The sequence below is a fragment of the Aegilops tauschii genome, chromosome 2 (assembly GCF_002575655.3).
Source record: "Aegilops tauschii subsp. strangulata cultivar AL8/78 chromosome 2, Aet v6.0, whole genome shotgun sequence".
Taxonomy (NCBI): domain Eukaryota; kingdom Viridiplantae; phylum Streptophyta; class Magnoliopsida; order Poales; family Poaceae; genus Aegilops; species Aegilops tauschii.
Genome location: NC_053036.3, coordinates 35,631,874 through 35,647,934, shown reverse-complemented (window position 1 = coordinate 35,647,934; position 16,061 = coordinate 35,631,874). Strand labels below are relative to the sequence as shown.

The window sequence follows — 16,061 nt, the reverse complement described above, 5'->3', positions numbered from 1 at the left end:
AAAATCAGATGAGATGCCCCTCAAAGAAAAAACTCTGATCAAACTCAAATCGGATTGAAGCCTGATCAACCTCATCAAGGGGACTATCCACACAAAGAAACGGTGTTCATGATTCTTCACTAAGCACTGTGAATACATCTCATCTGCTGGGGGAAATGCATGTGTGTCTCGCAGGTTTGAACATGTCCATGGCTTGTGAAGGTTGAGATCAGCAACTGTAAATTAGCAAACCCAATGAACAAATCTTTTTGGTAAAGATGACATTGCTCAGGCAAACCTTTCTCAACTGTTCTCTCTGCTATTTACATTTTTTTTCTTTCACGAATACGCCATGTGGCTTATCATTTCACTGATAGAAAGAGCGGGGTACAAGAGGTTGGCAATCCACGACTACGTGCACGCTAGTGCGTAGTGGCGGGTGCCGATGAGCAGAAGAGAACCGTTGCTCAGCCCAAGGAAACAAAGACTAAGTTACGTGGACGCTATTTACATTTCTACACTCATCCTAAATTAAACCAGCAGAATGCCATTTTCTGATGACATTTTACATGCTTTATTTGAGTACTTCTGTTCATGCCCCCATATGAGCTCGAGTGACACGTCAAGTGCAAACCATGGTGTCTTTGTACCACCACCACCAACCATGCCATTGTATAGTCTGCATCACCACGTCCGTCACAGACCTAGGGATGCCAAGAATAAAAATTAATTGTCAAATACGGGAGATATTTAGTTTAGCATGACTGGCGCAATTGATATGCTAAGGCCTATGCCTTAGTCGACTCCTTTTCGGACCTAGAGCATGTAAACATGGATTCTCAAGCTGGGACTGGACAACAAATCAAAAATTGTGTTGTGTGAGAATCCTGTCCATCATGACTGGAGCAAACACATAGACATGAGATTTTACTTCATTGTCGAATGTGTTGAAGAAGGAAAGGTGCACATCAATGATCATGTCAACATGGATGAAGAAGTTGCTAACATTGTAGCCCTCATAATTAAAGACATTAACGTGCGGGAGAAGGGCGGCCAACCAGCATGGCCATGTGGCGCATGCTGGTTGGGCGTGGCGAGAATTTTTCTTTTTTTGGAGATTTTTTTGGAAGAAGAAAGTGAGACTTTTTTCATCTTTTGAGAAAAGTTTTTCTAGATTATTTTTAGAAGATGGAAGTGAGACTTCCTTTCCTTTTTCTTTTTGAGAATTTTTTAGGCTTTTCATTTTTCTTTGAGATGGATGTGATGTCCACATGTTGTGAGAAAGTTTTTTTTTAATTTTGAGATGATGGTGAGTTTTTTTTCCTTTTTTTTCTTTAAGAGGGAGAGATACGCGCACAGTTTCCTCTCAAGATTCTCATAATGGCGAGCCCCGACCACTAGTGCTAATCAAGCTGATGCAGAAGGTAGGCGTGATCTAAGAGCCTTGGATGTTAGTTGGGGATCAAATCACTAACTCAAACCGGTGTATGCCACTACACTCTAAAACACGCGAACTCTTGGATGAAAGACACGGGTTGGACATTGGCAAGAAGATGGACATGCAACTATGGTCCCACTTAAATGACTCCCGATTCATTCTTCACTTCCTTTTATAAGGGTTCAACAAATGCACATCCTAAACTATTCATGGTCTATAATCATGCACCAAATAGTGCCACTGCATGAAACCTAAAAAAAATAAAAAATACTCGCAAGGGATCATGCATCCACACATGTTGGTCGAGAAATACGACATAATTCAGTCAACAGATTAGAGCGACTTAATTTTGAAGCGCTAGAACCTTTAAGAGGGGGAGGGGGGGGGGGGGGCTAAAAAATGTACCAGCAGAGCAAAACAAGTGAGTCATATGAGCTCGTCCCTCTTTAGACAATACATGAGCTCATCCCTATAACATCATTTAGGTCCTTTGGCACACAATGCATGGAAATTGGAAAACATGATATACTAGTGCTATCGCTTCATGTGATATTAAAACAAAGATTAGCTTCAATGGGTTTCACTCAGCTAGCAGTTATTTTTTTTGTCATGCATGCATAAGCTGTACTACCTTCCAAAAGTTACTAAACAAGAAAAAAATTGCTTGGGCCAACGCATTTGTGCGACATCTTTTCGGAGGGAGCATCAAACATGAAAGGCCTTACCTCGCTATTCCGCACGTTGAACATGGAATTGGAGGAATCATGCAAAATACCTTGTGCGTGGCTAGCTGGGTGCGTATATCCTTAATGAGTTAGGGTATGTTGCCCTTCCTCTTGCCCTCCTATCTTGTATGTGTATAGTACATGCGAGGGCGAATATCCATTTCTGAGCCCAGGCCCATCTGCACCCAGTGAAGAGAAAATTCACAAAAAATTCAAAAAAATGTTTTTTTTCATGGAAGATAATTCAGTGTGTGAGGTGCACTCCAAATTTTAGATCCTTTGGACATATGAGTAGCTCTCAGCAAAAAAAAGACAAATTGGGTAGAACAATATATGAACAGTAAACTTTTTCACAGACCATAGATTTGTCTTTTTTGCCGAGAGCTACTCAGAGTCCAAATGATCTAAAATTTGGACTGAACCTCACGCAATAAATTATCTTATATGCAAAAAAATCTAGTGTTTGTTTTGAATTTTCTTTTCATCGCATGTGCAACTGAGCCTGGGCACCGAATTGCCTTGTCCATGCTAGGGTTATATCTCAGCCAAATCCTATTCGACACCCGTTGCATCGGTTAAAGGCATCGCCAGAAACGGGCGCACCCCCACCTCCATCGATGCTACATGGGTCAGCCGACTAAAACGTATACAATATTTTTTCTTTTTCTTTTTCTTTTACAGTGCGCGAACTTTTTAGAATAACGATGATTTTTTCCAATATTGAGGAACTTTTTCGAATTTGATGTTTTCCAAAGTTCGATGAACTTTTTTCAATATTGATGAACTTTTTTCAAAATCGAGAAACATTTTTCAAGTTTGTGAACTTTTTTCAATATTGATGAACGGTTTTTAAAATTAGATGAAGTTCTTTTCTAAATTGATAATCTTTTTTCAAATTTGAGTTTTCTTTAAATTTCTGATTTTTTTTTGAAAATTTGAAAAAAAGTCAATGATCAAGGGTCAGCTGCCGAACGAACGACCGAGCCTGCAAAAGAATCTGTACACACATAAAACTAATTTGATTTCTCTGCTTTTTAAATCAGTATGTAAACTCTAAGACAAGGAAGCAAAAAATTCGAGCAAACAAACTGGTGCAAAGGACCTAACTACAGGTGGACCGGAGAAAAAGGCGAAGAGCGCACGGAGTACTAAATGGGCCGAGGCCCAGAAAAAATCATAGTGTGCGCCAAAGAGACTACTTGGCGCAACATGCGCTGAAGAGGAGCTCCCTGTATCTCACTTATTCCGAGACATCACCCAGCCTCGCCTCTCGCGCTCCACTGAGTAGGCCGTCCCAACAATGTAGCTCCCTGGAATGGTTTTGGGATGATTCTATGGACCGGTTTGGACCGATTTTAGAACCATTTGTGTGTTTTTTCCTTGTTTTGCTTCAGTGTGTTTTGCATCATTTTTTAATTTCAAATACAAGTCAACTTTGTTTAATAGTACATGTTGTACACTTTTTGTATACATGCATAACATTTTTTGAAACACATTGAATATTGTTTCAAATACATGCTGAACATTCTTTCGAATACATGTTTGAAGATTTTTCTCAAAAAATGTTGGACATTTTTTTGGATGGGACTAAACTTTTATTACATTGTCCTATCATTTTTTAAAGAAGTCACGAAAATATTTTTGGAATTGATGAGCATCTTTTTTAAATGGTCAGAAATATATTTTAAAATTATGTGAACAATTTTTTTACATTTTATATTATTTTTTGAAATGTTATGAACATATTTATGAAACACGTGAATATTTTTTTAGTACATGTTGAACTTAATTGTTTTTCAGATGCACCTTGAACATTTTATAAAAAGATGAGTTCTTTTTGGAATACACAATGTCATTTAAAAAGAAGACGAACGTTTTTTCGGACACAGGTTTCATTTTTCTTTATATGCTGAACATATTTTTGATACGCGTTGAACCTTTTTCAATGCAGGATGTTTGGTTTAAAATACATGTTTGAACTTTTTTTGAATGGTTCAAGCATTTTTTCTAAATCTTGCAGGAACAATTTTTTCACATTGCAGGAAAAATTGTGTCGCAAGAAGCGAAGTATAGGCAGTCCCTATAGTACATGCATATGCACAAAATATGGATCCTTGCTCGAGCTGGGGCCCTAGGTGACCGCCCTCCCTGCCATGGCAGAGGCCCAACCCTGCTTTGTCCGAGCCATGTTTTTGGTTCATTGGAATTATATTATCATAACACGCAGCTGTACCGATGGTAATGTCACATAATTATTTTGTCATAGTAATTAGTCCCCCTATCCCATCATGTAGGCGTTTTTTGACACCAGTCTAGTATAAAAAAAAGTCTTAATTATATTATGGGACAGAGGGAGTACTTTGTACTGGATAAGTGTAAGGGGGGAGGGCTTGTGTTTGATAAACCTTGTCATACTACCAGGAGCGGATGGAAAATGCATCAAAGGTGGATGTGACAACTGAGCAGAATATGAAGATGGACTTGTATACCTAAATAGCGTAAGTTCCCTAGTTTTCAGACGGTCCAGATCTTTCGATACCATATTTAGCTGAAGAGATCACATGATAAGCAAAGGAAAGAAGCCCTAACTGTTCGGATGAAGTTATACCCCTTCGCTTACATCCTATGGCCGAAGTCTGTCCAATTGAACTACTATTTTACCTTCTTTTTACGGCGCTTTGGCCCGCTTGATATAAGTCGTCACCATGGAAAATGTTCTCAAGAAATGAGACCCTAATCTATTTACTCCCTTTGCTTTACTTTGCATGCAAGTTCTTCTCCTTCCTTGCTTTGAAACTACCCCCCCCCCCCCCCCCCCCCACACACACACACACCCACACCACCCACCTAAAATCCCCAAAAATGCTCACTTGAGAACTTTTTTTCAAGAATACGTCAAAGATTGATGTATCGAGATCATAGAGAGAAAGTGCCTAGAAAGGCAAATAGTTTTACAGGTTATCCACGGCTATTATAGCCAACACTTGACATGCGGATTACTCACTACTAGCCCACTCATCTACTCTAACCGAAGCGATCTCCCCTCACGCAGCTACCCGGCCGCCCTCTAGTCTTGTCCTTGTAGATCGACCTTCTTGAGAATCTCACTTGTGGAAGGAGCCGTTCCATTGAACACCACATCATTCATGTGCTTCCATAACATCCATGCTACTAGCACAATTACTATCCATGTGTCCTTCCTATGCTTTGGTTGTGGATTTAATGAGGTCCACCAGTCCATCAGATTAGCATCCGCGCTAGGTAGCCAAGTTAGTTTATCCCAGTGGTTGAGGATGGAGAGCCACACTTGTATAGCAAATACGCACCCAAGTAAGATGTGGTTGATTCTCTCTGGAGCTCGAACACAGAAGGGACAAGCCGGAGGGTGTGATAGATGTCGACGTGCAAGCATGTTGGTTGTCCAGCACCTCTCCCTAGCCGCCAGCCATGTGAAAAACATGCAGGTCGCCGACGCCCTCAACCGCCAGATTTGCGCCGCTCCATTGACCTTCACTCTCTCAGCAAAGAACACCATGTAAGCTGAGCTCGCCGAGAAGCATATGTTTGTCTGCTAAGCCCAAACCGGTTTGTTTCAACACCATCCAGCAACTGGATGTTATGGTTCTGTCTACAAGCTGCAAGAACTCGCTCAGTGTCGGGGATATACCCCGCGGTATGACCCGGCCGGAATTGGCGGCTCACTGGTGACCCGCCCGGAGCTTGGCGATTCACAGATAACCTGGCCGATCTTGGCGACTCATTAGTAACCCGGCGGGCGGGTCAGATGGACAACAAGGCCTAAAGCCCAGAAGGCCGGCTCACGTTATGATGGGCCGGATTAAAAGGAAAGGGATGACGAATATTTCCTTTACGAGGAAGCAAGACCCGGACTTGTAATTAACTTGTAAGAAAAGATAGACTAGTCCTAGTCCTACTAGCACTCCACATGTAACCCGCCCCTCTAACTTATATAAGAAGGGGCAGGGCACCCCAAAGAGGGACAAGAAACAAGAAACAAGAAACAATCTCTAAGACTAGACACAAAGAGCCGGCTTACCGGCGACTCTCTCATGAGCATAATGAGACTTAGCCTCAAACAACATGTAGGGCTATTACCGGATGATGTTTCCCGGGGCCCGAAGCTGTCTAAACCCTTGTCTTGTGCGTTGATCCGCCCTGCGTATCTCATCCCAATCAACCCCTCTCAAGCTACCACATAGATGCGCTGGCCTCGCGACTAAGTCCTGACATTAAGGACATCTGCCGTGACAATTCTACGACAGTTGGCGCCCACCGTGGGGCCTGCGCACGGTGGTGTTGAGTTCTTGAAGGGATTTCTCTAAAAGGATTGAGAAGTTTGCAATTTTCCGGATGAAAAAGAAGTCGGCGCAGAAGACAACATCATCAACAAACAGTCAAAGCGACGTATACACGATTTAAAGATCAAAGGAGAAAATTAGGGTCGTGTTTATGCGCCAGCGCACACCACCAGATGATCCGTCGGGGCTGGATTAATTTCCGTTGTCGTTGAGGGTCGAAATCTTGCATCTGAAATCAATCGATACGACGTGCAACTTGCGGAGACCGAAAGACTTTGACGGTTCTGTCGTCCGTGTCCAAACCCAACTCGGAGCATCACTATTGCATGGCGTGGCACCCTAGGCTTGCTGCCAACTTTTTAAAAGGACCAAGTGCTACTAGTACAAGTTGGATCTGAGAAACAATCATCCGGGCGCTCGCATCAAGCCCTAAGGCGTATCAGTGTACGCTGTTGCTGCTACTTCCACGAGCATGGAGCAAAGATCGAAGGAAAGGTACTACTTCAAGTAGTAGTGCACGTGAAGCAGATACGTCAAATCAGTCATTGTCACTACTTTTTCTAGCCTGAAGCCCGAGTCAAATCCAAAGAGCCCCCAAGCGCTTCCACTAGTACTGCAAAAAAGGATAGTACTGTTTGAGTACTAGTAGATCGGGAAAAGAACGAGGAAATTATTGGATTGGCTGGCTACAATTGCGTGAACGCGTAAAAAAAAATCCACAATTCGGAGAAGGACTTGGCCATCGCTCGCGAGCGTCTCTGTTGCCACTGGCCGCAGACTGGACCGACACATTACCTTGTCAGCCATTACCCACACGGCCTCCCACGCAGGCGTCTCCCCCGCCCTGCCCCTCCTTAGTCCGCGCGAATCAGGTGTTATTTCTCCTATGCATTTTTCTTAATATACTTTAATTGCTATGAGCACAACTACTCTGCTCTACGGTATTTTCATATGTAGGAGAATCATTCATACAAAGTGGTGTTATACCACGGAGGCACGTTCGTCGGTACCACGCGGCTTCACGGACCGGCGTGTCATGATCCGGATTACATCAATGCGCCGGCCGACTTGCCCGTCCGCACCGCCTTACAACGCCGCGGACGACTTGCCCGTCCGTCTCGCGGCCGGTTCACGCGTCCGCGCCGGCTTACAACGCGGAGGACAACTTGCTCGTCCGCACCGGCTCACAAACACCGTGGCCGGTTTATCTGTCTGCTCCCACGGCCGATTCACCCGTGAAGGATTCCAGTTTCACTTAGTGATCATCAACTTCATGGCGGATTATTTTCGGCCTAAACACATCAGGTGATATCCATCTAAAATATATTTTTAGTACATATTATTTTTGTCAAAGAATAGTTTATGTTTGCCTTGGTCTGCAATATTGCTTATACAGGGCAATTATTTATGACAAAAAGTGATATTATACTGCGGAGATGGAGGCACGCCAACATCTTTTGCCACAGGTGGTCTTCGTTATTCAACGGACCCTCGCACCGGCTTACAACGCCGTGGCCGTCTCTCGCGACCGCGCCGGCTTACAACGCCGTGGCCGTCTCTCGCGACCGCGCCGGCTTACCACGCCGTGGCCGTCTCTCGCGACCACGCCAGCTTACAACAAGGAGGACAAATCACCCGTCCGCACCGGTTTACAACGCCACGGCCGACTCATCTGTCTGTGCCGCCTCTGATGTTACGATCGTCTTTACCGTCCGTCTCTCGCGGCCTGATCTAAATCAACACACCAGGCCGCACTTGGCTGGATGAGTTGTTTATTGATTATGAGCAAGTCACTACTTGGGAAGCCCGGTTTTCTTTCAACAAACTGGAGGCAAATTATCATATATTATCAGCCGTCGTCTGCACTGGATGGTTCAATGGGCAGGTGCACGAGTCGCCGTCACTACAGTTTGGTTAAACTTCAAACAGCCAGTTGGAAGGAACCATTGGCCGAGTTGCTGACACGGCTCATACGGGATCATTTATAACCCGCCGCAGTCACCTTAACCTTCTATGGATACACATCGTGTTATCAACACCAATGATATACAAGTTATGCCGGTTTATATCACGGTTAAATATGGAGAATCTCAAGCCAACTCCTCGAGTCATCTTGAGACTCGGGGGCTACAGTGACATGACTCGGGAGCCCCGGGTCGTTGGAGGGAATGATAACCCGGTTCCGGAGGCTGCTACCATATTGATGAAACTTTAAAGGCCGTCAGAAAATTGCCGGTTCAAATAAAGATTCCGGTTTAAAATCCGGTTCAAGAGATATCTTTCTCCCGCAAAGTTTTGAAGCTCTCAAATCCGGTTCAATCGTCCGGCTCAAGGTAAATTTGTATCTTATAAAGCTTTGAAGCTCTTAATATCCGGTTTACAAATTTCCGGTTCAAAAAGAGGTTATCTCTCGCAAAGTTCGAGTTCTCAGTAAAAATTAAAGGGACCAAAGAGAGTCTGTTACAAAGCACAACTCAAATATAGGTACCCTGCTTTAATGACCATTGGGAGCTGATCGTATTTGAATTTAGCTTAACCCTTTTGGTGTGACCCTGATCGTATTCGAATCAGAGTCGTTAAATATTCTCATGATCACTAGGGGGCTTCCTGTTCAAACATAGGTCGTATTCTAACCAAAGAGAACATAGCTGTCGATACCCTTTTGATCGGCACACTGCCGAGCTCATTGGGGAGTTTCTTGGTCATATTTGAACCATAGCTCAACCCCCTTTGGGAACCGACGTGGATCGTATTCGAATCAGCGTCGTTAAACAACTCTCAAGGTCATTTGGGGGCTTCCTGTTCAAACATAGGTCGTATTCAAACCAAAGAGAACATAGCTGTCGGTACCCTCTTGATCGGCAACGCCAAAGCCATTGGGGGCTATATGATCGTATTCGAATCTTAGCTTAACCCCTTTGGGATGGTTTTCTGATCGTATTAGAATCAGAAGCCTCAAAATTTTTCGAAGTCTCTTTTTGCAAACAATTTTTGGATTTTATTTGAAGCTCTTTTTTCATATCTGAAGTGTATATGAGTGGTTGCTATTTAACCCGGCTTGATTTTCGATGATAAATCGCCAGCTTATGACAATCATCATCTATGTGGAAGCATTGGCTTCTAAGGATCGGGTTATCACCCTTACTGCACAGGTCATGTAAACCGGCAGTACAAATTCAATATCACAGTGGTTATATGTGAGATATTATGACCCGCCCTCGGTAAACCGCCAAGGGATCTTGTGATCTACTTGTGTGCAGGATAAGACTACATTTGGGTGGTTACCCGCCCTGGCTTTTAACGTTAAGTCGCCAGGGCATATGTTGTTTGAACTCTGTGCAGGATTTACAGGGCTATGACTTACATAAATGATTAAGTTCAAGCCCATCATCAAAGATTGAAATTGGTGTCTCAAAAGGGTTATCAATTCTTGGTTTTCTCAAAGGCTATAAGCCGCCGGGTTGTAAAAATTCCGGCTTACAATGGAGGCGTAATAAATCGCCATCGGCCAAAAGCCGCCGGGTATTTAAACTCCGGATTTACTTGTCAACAGATAAGGTATTTGGAATATTTAAATAGCCAAACTTGGCTGGATTTTCATTATGATTTGAATGATTGAGGTTTTCAAACCGGGTTAGTCAAATCTTTAATAGCCAACATGGCTGGATTTTTATTATGGTTATCAGAAACTAATATTATGATTGAGGTTTTCAAAGTCGCTTCAGCGCAATGGCTATTATTTTATCAATGGATATGATTTATTCTACAATGGAAGGAATAGTCCCGAGTCGCCGCAGGCTTACAACCCAGCACTTGGGGGCTACATTATTCAAATTGAGATTACATCAAATGTGCAAGTCCCATGTCACTGCCAGCATGCACCATGGCACTTGGGGGCTAATGCAAGATTACTTTTTATTGGCCTTGTTGAAGACCCGACTCATCATATTATGATAAACCGGCCCTTGGGGGCTACCAATTGCTCCTGTCAACAATTCAAGGTATATAAGTCTTAATCCATTATATTGAAGGATCCACTGTTTAGTTGGTAAAGCACAAAGCTCTTAACCTTGTGGACATGGGTTCAAGCCCCATGGTGAGGGTTACATCATATGATTATTTTCAATGAAAAGTCCCAGCTCAGTATTATCTTACTAAGCCGGCCCTTGGGGGCTACACATTGCTGTTCAAATTCACATGATCATATTTATAAAGTCCCTGCTCATTATTGCATAATGACCCGGCCCTTGGGGGCTACACTGGTTGAAGTTTTTGAGAATCAGGCAATTACAAGTCCCAGGTTGCTGCAAGCATGACAACCCGGCACTTGGGGCTACATAATATGGAATATTCAGTTTTTACTAGTGATTGGGATAAACAACATGGACTTCTTCAAAGTGGCAGTATTCATATTGAAGCAAGTCTTAAGCCATCGCTTTGTTCTGCTCAAGACTTGGGGGCTACAGGTATTATATTATTATCAAAGAAATATCTTCAATTTCTCTGTTTTGAGCAAAACCAGATTGATCCGGTGTCACCAATCATTATGACCCTGTGTCTGTAAACCGGCGTCATTAACAATCATAAACCGGTGTCGGCGACAATTATGACTCAGCATCATCTATTTATAACCCGGCAATTTTGGTACTCATAAACCGGCAAGTTTTATATCTTTAAGCCGGATGAATATAAGTTGAATATTTGAAGACCAATATTTTTGTCAAGTCAGAGCATTGAAAGCCGATTCAAGTGGATTATCTCTTACAATATTTCTCAACAAGAGACCAATACCAGCAAATTGACTCTGAAGCTGGCCTGTTGACCCGGATTTTCAAAGGAAGTATCTGGATTTATTTCATTGGCAAAATTTGAACATATCTGCTAAATAGATTTGCTATGAGATTATGGATACATATCAAGAAGGAAGATGACAAGGACTTAAGGATGACCAATTGCCGGCTTACAAAGAATATTTAACCCGGAACACAACCTGTCAAATTTGTTCTTGTGTTTATATTGCAGATTAATTTAACATGGATAAATCCAAATTAAACTGGGGGCTAATGTCGGGGATATACCCCGCGGTATGACCCGGCCGGAATTGGCGGCTCACTGGTGACCCGCCCGGAGCTTGGCGATTCACAGATAACCTGGCCGATCTTGGCGACTCATTAGTAACCCGGCGGGCGGGTCAGATGGACAACAAGGCCTAAAGCCCAGAAGGCCGGCTCACGTTATGATGGGCCGGATTAAAAGGAAAGGGATGACGAATATTTCCTTTACGAGGAAGCAAGATCCGGACTTGTAATTAACTTGTAAGAAAAGATAGACTAGTCCTAGTCCTATTAGGACTCCACATGTAACCCGCCCCTCTAACTTATATAAGGAGGGGCAGGGCACCCCAAAGAGGGACAAGAAACAAGAAACAAGAAACAATCTCTAAGGCTAGACACAAAGAGCCGGCTTACCGGCGACTCTCTCATGAGCATAATGAGACCTAGCCTCAAACAGCATGTAGGGCTATTACCGGATGATGTTTCCTGGGGCCCGAAGCTGTCTAAACCTTTGTCTTGTGCGTTGATCCGCCCTGCGTCTCTCATCCCAATCAACCCCTCTCAAGCTACCACATAGATGCGCTGGCCTCGTGACTAAGTCCTGACACTAAGGACATCTGCCGTGACAATTCCACGACACTCAGTGCTTGAAGGCCCATGTTAGGCGACACGTGCTGCCACCAATTGTCGATTATGGCTTGCTTCACCATTCTCTTGTACACTCTTCTTTTAATTGCAGCGAGTAGGTTTGGCATGAGGTCTTGGATTGGCCAGTCCCATAACCACCAATCCGTCCAGAACAATGCCACCTCTCCATTTCCTAGCATGCACTTGGTCGCCGCCTTGTAGATGTTCAAGGAATCCGGTGAAACTTACACACTGGACTACGGCATAGGACCTCGATATATGTGATGTGGTCACATTTCTCAAACCAGACCTTCAGAGCCTTAGGGCCCGCGCTGCCAATCTTTCCCATATTACGGCACCACCGCCCACCCGGCGATCGCGCCGGTGGGACGTGCCAACACAGACATAAACTCCCAGTACCTAATCCACTTGAGCATCGGCCAGGTGCCAGGCGCGTTCGCAGCCCGTGACACTGACGCTGGACACTGGTAGCGACGTCGTCTGGACGCAGTGCGAATCCTGCGCCAAGTGCTTCACCCAACGTCTGCAGCGTCGCGTGCTCCGACCCTCTCTGCAAAGCCCATTCAGAATACGACTGCTTCCTCCACGGGTGCACCTACGTCTTCGGGTGCAGCGACGGGTCTAGGTCATTTGGCCACTTACTCAGAGACTGCTTCTTCACCTTCGACGATGGCAAAGGAGGTGCGGTCACCATGGCGGATATTGGCTTTGGCTGTGGCATGTACAATGTCGGCAAATTTTTAGGAACCGAGACTGGCACCGCGGGGTTCGGCCACGGGCCATTGTCGCTTCCTTCGCAGATCAAGGTCTGACAGTTCTCCTACTGCTTCACCAACAGGTTCGAGGCCAAGAGCAATCCCGTGTTTCTGGGCACCACGGGCGACCTCAAGGCGCACGCTACAGGGCCGACCCTATCCACTCCGTTCGTACGGAACCCTCCTCCAGGCACCGACGGCTCCTACTACTTCCTCAGTGTCAAAGGGGTTACCGTCGGCAGGACGCGGCTGCCGGTCCCCATGTTGGCGTTCGCGATCAAGGCCGACGGCTCTGGTGGGACGATCATCGACAGCGGCACGGACCTCACCACATTTCTGGATGCCGTCTTCAGGCAACTGAAGAGCGCATTCATCGTACAGGTGGCACTGCCAGTCAATAAGACCGCGGATGAGGACGACGTATGCTTCTCCTGGGACGCCAAGAAGAAAAACATAGACGCAACAAGGCAAAAAAATTATTACTCCCTCCGTCTCATAATATAAGGCGTTTTTGCAAGCTAAAACAGCTTGCAAAACGATCTTATATTATAGAACGGAGGGAGTACCAAATAATTGTATACATGAACCAATTTCAATTGGGAGTGGCTAAGGAAGTCTCAGCAGCTGAAAACTCAAATATTTCTAGTCAAGTAAAGCATGTGGGTGAGAAAGAAAGTTATTAATACGCATTGCAAACACCTGAAAACTCAAATATTTTTAGGCGTACCCCGTCAAGTAAGCCCTAGTGTATTGAGCAAGTGCCATTGATCAGTGGCACTTGCTCAAGAGCAAATGGCACTGATCAGTGGCATTTGCCCAAGAGAAAGTGCCATTGATAGGGAGAAAGTGCATTTGGCAAAGAGTTTGTGCACTGATCAGTGACATTTGCTCTTGGGCAAATGTCTCTGATCAGTACCATTTGCTGTAGTGCTAGTGCAACTGATCAGTGGCATTTACAGAAGAGCTAATGGTACTGGTCAGTGGTTGCTCATTTTACAAGAACATCTAATAATTGTCATCTTACCTGGCAAGATATTGAAGAGTGACTGGGACATGGCGGGTGGAGGAGCTCATGTGGTGGCCGGAGCTGAGGGCGCCGAGGATCTCATCCCCACGAACAGGTGGCTCAGGAGGGTGGACCTACCTGGCAGGGTCGCCTTCATGAGCCTCCCTCGTTCAAGGGGACGATCTCCGAGGACCGGCCACGAGGAGGGGGCTCAGGAGCCGCTGCGCTTCTACCAGCATATCAAGGACAACGAGGACCTCGCCATGCTTGTCATCCCTTGCAAGTTCGTGGAGGTGATGAACGAGTGGCTGGTCATCAAGCGGCTCCCGCGCGTGGTCAGGCTGTCGGCGAACAAGCGGTGCGCGTCCTGGGTGCAGGTCCAGAACTTCGAGGGGCACATGGTGCTTGGCCGGGGCTAGAACTACTTCTGCCGCCGCCACCGGATCGTCCCCGGCGACCTCGTCGTTGTGCACATCACAGGACTCGGCCTGAAGGTCCAAATCTACAACCACGACTCCTCGGTCATGTGCAGGTTTTGTTGCACCAGGCACAACTGCATTGGTGATATTGAGCATGCAATTAGCTAACTAAGGTGGTAGTGTTGAACTTGTTATGGTCTATCGCTAGAACTTATGGTACTTGTGCTGTGAACTTGTTAATATTTTGGCCAGGAGCAGCCCCTGGCGTGGAGCAGGGAAGGGGGATGCCCCTGCTGTTAATCTAAGTAGTTTGCTGTCATTTCGTTGCTTGCTTTGTTTGATCTCATTTGATTGCTTGCTTGCTTTGTTTGATCTCATTTATGCTTGCTTTTGTGCTGATCATGTGGTGGTAAGGCCGCCACATTTGAATGGGGTGAGCAGAACACAAACGATGTTTGCAACCAAACAGCTGAAGTTTGCATCTGCTCACACCCTAAGTAAAAAACGGCAACCAAACAGCAGGTGGTAAGTGCCCCTTCATGCGATGCAGGCAACGAAACATGTTGCATCTACTGCATATGAGGCTGCATATGAAGAATCAGGCTGGCTGGAGATGAACATGCAATGCAGCTACTATAGCAAACTGGAACCAAACACACCCTAAACCACTCTATGTAGGAGGCTGAAATTAAGCTTAGGAACCCAGGCATCTCATATGACTTGGAGATGGCGCATCATTCTTAAGTAAAAAAATAATCATGACAGAAATGAGGTTAGGTTAGAGCATCAATAATACTTTGCATAAGAATAGCATTGTAACAAGATGCCAAGGCTGTTGGCCCCGTCCCGCCGAGTACTGCCGACGACGGCGATACGCGACGACAACGAACGAAATAGCAATTATGTCCAAAACTTCTTCAGAATTTCAAATTTATTTTTGCATTTTTCAAAAACTTTTCATTTTTTCTAAAAAAATATATCTAAATCTTCAAAAATTATTCAGGATTTCAAATTTATTCAAAATTTTACAAAAATGTATGAAATTTCAAAAAACTTGATCATCTTAGCCAAATTCGTTAATGTTTTGGAAAAATGTTCAAATTTTTTTCATAATTTTTAAGAAATATTCTAAATTCAAAACTTGTTGTCAACTTCGGAAAAAATGTTCAGAAAATAAAAAAAATTGTATTTCTAACAAAGTTCAAAAGTTTGTAAAAAATTCTATTGTTAAAAAATATTTACTTTGTCAAAAGTTGGTAGCACTTTTTTAACAACACCTATACAGTACAAAACCAAATTGGCGGCCAAGTCAAAATGGATGTTGGTTTCCGGCCCAGCAAATATGGAACGACGACGAGACCCACTTTTGCAGAAAGCATCGGTGGCCCAACTTATCCTCTAGTGAGCAAAATCACTCATTGAGGAGTACTCCTTCCAAAGATCATTCCCACCTCCGCACCTCCCCAGTTTTGCAGAAAGCATCGGTGGCCTGACTTGTTGTACTTTCCTAGTCTCTAATGGAGTCTGTTTATGGTTCTATTTCAATTTCGATGACAATTTGGATTAGGGTCCATATCTGCAAGGGGAACGAATTTGGACCAAAACTTCGACATTTTTAAAACCCATGTACTTGACCAGCTTAATTAAGACCTTTTAGAACTTTCATAAGACAAGACTTGGAACGTCAGTGAAATAACTTTTTCCGCTAGCAAGATACT

The 16,061-nt window shown here is 44.3% G+C and overlaps 1 pseudogene; it reads left to right on the top strand.

Moving 5' to 3' along the window:
* Window positions 1–331: 331 nt before the first annotated feature.
* Window positions 332–14,343, top strand: LOC109775943 (aspartic proteinase nepenthesin-1-like; annotated as a pseudogene).
* Window positions 14,344–16,061: the final 1,718 nt, after the last annotated feature.